The sequence below is a fragment of the Arachis ipaensis genome, chromosome B2, assembly GCF_059453495.1.
Source record: "Arachis ipaensis isolate K30076 ecotype BB chromosome B2, ASM5945349v1, whole genome shotgun sequence".
Lineage (NCBI taxonomy): Eukaryota > Viridiplantae > Streptophyta > Magnoliopsida > Fabales > Fabaceae > Arachis > Arachis ipaensis.
This window is the reverse complement of record NC_142437.1, coordinates 19,947,549-19,953,024: the sequence shown is the minus strand read 5'-3', so window position 1 is coordinate 19,953,024 and position 5,476 is coordinate 19,947,549. Positions and strand designations below refer to the sequence as shown.

The window sequence follows — 5,476 nt, the reverse complement described above, 5'->3', positions numbered from 1 at the left end:
CAGTTTGGTTCGATTTTTTTATCAAAGCCATCCGAACCAAACCAAACCAATTAAAATCGGTTTGGTTTGATTCGGTTTGTTCGGTTTTTTAATCAATTCAAAAAAAAATACTACTATAGTATTTCACAAAGTCATAACATTGAAATTGACAAGCACAAATACACAATAGCTAACAAAGTTTTGGTCTAATGAAATTTAAGGATAAAAGGAATTCAAATATGACAATTAAAGAAGTTTAAAAATTCAATAGTCAACACAACTAAAAATAAAAATAAATTTCCATTAAAAGATAGCCAAATTATAGTGTCTTCTCCAACAAAAGCTAAACTTCTTAACGCAAACCAACCTGAAATAAAAAATATGTTGCATAATAAGAACAACAACAACAATAATAATATAAGGCTAGTAGAAAAACATTCTAATCTAGTTATATATTCTAATAATAAAGAGAACAATAGAGTTCCAGCAAGAAAATACTCTAAACATGAAATGAAATAAAACATGGGGCAATCTTATTGAAAAATTCCTAAAGTCCAATAGAGTTTAAATCAACCCAAAAAGACCTAGGAATAAGAAGAAGGCTACTATCCTCCTCGAGATTGATCGAGTCCTTGAACTTTCCATACAAAATCTTCTTCAGTTTAGCCATCTGAGCAACCACAGATTGTTTCTCCTCGTCAAGCTTTGTAAGTTTCTGGCTTGTCACCTCTTTCATGTTTTCTATCCTATTCTCAACTTCATCCTTTGGCACATGTGCAAAGACCTCAACTATTTGAAACCGAACCACATCTTGGTGAAGTAAAAAACTATTCTGTTTACAAAAACTGCATAAAGGCATAAATAAATACATGCAACAAAAAAATTAAATTTAGCACCAATTTACAAAATCAAGATTCTGTTTACAAAATCAAACAATTTACCAAATCAATATCCTATTTACAAAATCAAGCAATTTACAAATTCATTAAACAACCAGCAACAATACCAACAAAAGTAATTCATACCATACAAAATTAAGATCCTGTTGTCATTATTCAAATTTAGCTTACCATATTGATTTCAATCTAACCCTATAAAGATCCAGAAGCTCCAAAACATACTAAATGATACTAAATCACTTCAAAAGTAATTCGTTAATTCAACACTCAACAGAACAGCAAAACAAAACACAACAGAGGCAGTTTCAGTAATTCAACAGCATAAAATAAACCAGAAATAACATTGAAATTAAAACAACAATATAATTGGCACCAAATTTTTAAAACTCACCGGGGTGGAACCACTAAGCACAGGTGAAAGAGGCAAACAATCAAATTATTCTAAGTTAATTGAGATCTGCAAAACAAACAAACATACAGTTTGAAATTAAATTAAAATTTCAGACAGATACTGAGTCTTTTCTTAGCTTCTCAAATCTAACCCATGTCATCATACAAAATCAATTAGTTAATTCTAACGTTTCTCCTATTTTAGCCATTTCGATTAGCTTGGAACCTTTCTCCTCCTAATGTAATAGTGTCAAATCAAAACTGTATGACAATAATGAATCAATAAACAGCAATTGGTAAATAATGAATCAACAAATAGCAAGTCAGCAATAATGAATCAACAACAACAATACCAACAATAAAGTAAACAATGCCAACAAACTGCAACAATGAATCAATGATTATTGAACAAAAATTAGTTAAATTACATACCTGACTGGGTGCTGTGTTGAATCAGGGTAGGAGACTTGAATCGGTGACTGGTGGGTGATGTGTTGTGGGTGGCGACTGGCGAGGGTGGGGCTCTACTACTCCTGGGTGCGAGACTGCAAGGGTCGTGCTCTGCTGGGTGCGAGGGACGAGGGTCGTGCTCTGCTAGACTGCTACTGCTGACTGGGGCTTCGTGGTTCTGCTGTCCGCAAAGAATGTGGTGGGAGACTGGGAGGAACGTGGGTTCACCGCCGTGAGAGGAGAGCGCCACTGCAGAGAGGAGAGCGCGACCGTGAGAGGAGAGCACGACTGTGAGAGGCTGTCAGGCTGAGAGCTTTGGATTGGGGGTGGGAGGCGTGGGGTTAGGGCTCACTGCCTCAGGACTCGCGGCACGCTCAAGGGAATTGGGGTTTGGGGTGGGGTGGGGGGAGTGGGGTTGGTTTTTAGGGGTTTTTACTGAACCGGTTCGGTTCGGGTTTTCCTGGTTAGAACCAAAAACCGAACCGAATTGCAAAAAAATTGCAAAATACATTTTTTTTTCGATTTTTTTAGTTTTTGGTTTATTCGGTTTTCGATTTTTTTTGTTCGGTTGGTCGGTTTAATTCGGTCCGGATCGATTTTGAATACCTCTACTCCCACTATGAATGATATATCGAGACTTGTGCAAACTTGAGCATATATTAAACTCCCTAGTGCTGATGCATAAGGTTTATCATGCATTGCTATCCTCTCAAGATTATTTTTTGGGCATTGCTTGAGACTAAACTTGTCTCCTTTAGCAACGGGAGTGTCCATTGGTTTACAACTTTCCATATCATATCTACATAAAATCTTTTTGATATAGTTCTTTTGTGATAATTCAAGAATACCTTGAAAGTGATCTCTTAGTATCTCAATTCCTAATACAAAAGAGACATCACTAAGATCTTTCATTTCGAATTTGTTCGATAAAAATTTTTTAGTTTCATGCAACAAGCCTATATCGTTACTGGCAAGTAAAATGTCATCAACATATAAGACCAAAAATATGTATTTACTCCCACTGAACTTGTGGTATACATATTCATCTATGATATTTACCTCAAAATCATATGAGGTAATGACTTGATGAAACTTGTGATATCATTGACGACAAGCTTGTTTGAGACCATAAATGAATTTCTTTAACTTACAAACCATATATTTTGAATCACCTGATACAAAATTTTTTAGTTGTACCATATACATCGTTTTATCAATGTCACCATTGAGAAACGCTATCTTTACATCCATCTGATGTATCTCCAAGTCAAAATGAGCTACTAGTGCCATTATGGTTCTAAAAAAGTCTTTCGATGATACCGGAGAGAAAGTCTCTTTATAGTATATGCCTTCCTTTTGAGTAAAGCCTTTAGCGACTAGAAAAGCTTTATATCTCTCGACATTACCCTTAGAATCCCCTTTGGTTTTAAATATCCATTTACTACCAATTGGTTTCACACCTTCAGGTAATTCTACGAGGTCTTAAACATCATTGTCTTTCATAGAATTCATCTCTTCTTTCATGGCATCATTCCACTTTTCAGAGTTAGAACTTTGCATGGCTTGAAGAAAATTAATTTGGTCATTTTCTTTCAAACCGATGCCATCCTTATGTTCTTGGAGATAAACTACATATTCATCCAAAATTGCACTTCTCCTTCTCTGCTGGATCTCCTTAATGGCACGTCTTGAAGTTGTTGAGCTTGATGTATGGGTTGGAATTGAGGAGGATTCTCATTATTCTCTTGTACTATAGCAGTATCTCGAGCAACAACAATATTCTCATTGTTCTCTTGTACTGTACCTGGATCTACAGTAGGATTCTCATTGTGCTCTTATACTATAATTGCATCTTGAACAATAATAGATACAAAGATGGTGCACGAAATTGTGATCTCAAGCAACGGCGCCAAAAACTATGTACGCACGTCTTAATAAATTGTTTTTCATTCACAACTTCGATACAACTAACCAGCAAGTGCACTGGGTCGTCCAAGTAATAAACCTTACGTGAGTAAGGGTCGATCCCACAGAGATTGTTGGTATGAAGCAAGCTATGGTCACCTTGTAGATCTCAGTCAGGCGGATATAAAATAGTTATGGAGTTTTCGAATACTAATAATAAATAAACAGAAAATAAAGATAGAAATACTTATGTAAATCATTGGTGAGAATTTCAGATAAGCACATAGAGATGCTTTCGTTCCTCTGAACCTCTGCTTTCCTGCTGTCTTCATCCAATCAATCCTACTCCTTTCCATGGCTGGCTTTATGTAAGGACATCACCGTTGTCAATGGCTACTTTTTATCCTCTCTGGAAAATGGTCCGATGCGCTGTCACTGCATGGCTAATCGTCTGGAGGCATCACCCTTGTCAATAGCTGCGTCCCATCCTCTTGTGAAAATGGTCCAAATGCTCTGTCACAGCACGGCTAATCATCTGAGGTTCTCGATCATGCTGGAATAGGATTCACCCTCCTTTTGCGTCTGTTACTACGCCCAGCAATCGCGAGTTTGAAGTTCGTCACAGTCATTCAATCCCAGAGTCCTACTCGGAATACCACAGACAAGGTTTAGACTTTCCGGACTCTCATGAATGCCGCCATCAATCTAGCTTATACCACGAAGATTCTGATTAAGAGATTCAAGAGATACTCATTCAATCTAAGGTAGAACGGAAGTGGTTGTTAGGCACGCGTTCATAGGGAATGATGATGATTGTCACGTTCATCACATTCATGTTGAAGTGCGAATGAATATCTTAGAAGCGGAATAAGTTGAGTTGAATAGAAAAATAGTAGTACTTTGCATTAATCTTTGAGGAACAGCAGAGCTCCACACCTTAATCTATGGAGTGCAGAAACTCTACCGTTGAAAAATACATAAGTAAATAGAGGGTAAGCATGGCCGAGTGGCCAGCCTCCCATGGAGGTCTAGAGATCTAATAATGATCAAAAGATGTTCAAAGATATCCAATACAATAGTAAAAAGTCCTATTTATAATAAACTAGCTACTAGGGTTTACAGAAGTAAGTAATTGATGCATAAATCCACTTCCGGGGCCCACTTGGTGTGTGCTTGGGCTGAGCTTGAAGTCTACACGTGGAGAGGTCATTCTTGGAGTTGAACGCCAGCTTTTGTGCCATTTTGGGCGTTGAACTCCACTTTGCAACTTGTTTCTGGCGCTGGACGCCAGAATTGGGCAGAGAGCTGGCGTTGAACGCCAGTTTGCGTCATTTAAACTTGAGCAAAGTATGGACTATTATATATTGCTAGAAAGCCCTGGATGTCTACTTTCCAACGCAATTGGAAGCGCGCCATTTTAAGTTCTGTAGCTCCAGAAAATCCATTTTGAGTGCAGGGAGGTCAGAATCCAACAGCATCAGCAGTCCTTCTTCAACCTCTGAATCTGATTTTTGCTCAAGTCCCTCAATTTCAGCCAGAAAATACCTGAAATCACAGAAAAATACACAAACTCATAGTAAAGTCCAGAAATGTGAATTTAATATAAAAACTAATGAAAACATCCTTAAAAGTAACTAGATTCTACTAAAAACATACTAAAAACAATGCCAAAAAGCGTATAAATTATCCGCTCATCACAACACCAAACTTAAATTGTTGCTTGTCCCCAAGCAACTGAAAATCAAATAGGATAAAAAGAAGAGAATATACTATAAATTCCAAACTATCAATGAAACATAGCTCCAATCAGATGAGTGGGACTTGTAGCTTTTTGCCTCTTGAATAGTTTTGCC

The 5,476-nt window shown here is 37.2% G+C and overlaps 1 pseudogene; it reads right to left on the bottom strand.

Annotated features, from left to right (window-relative positions):
* Positions 1-526: 526 nt before the first annotated feature.
* On the bottom strand, positions 527-3,008 carry LOC148573206 (putative prefoldin subunit 4 pseudogene; annotated as a pseudogene).
* Between the last annotated feature and the right edge of the window lie 2,468 nt (positions 3,009-5,476).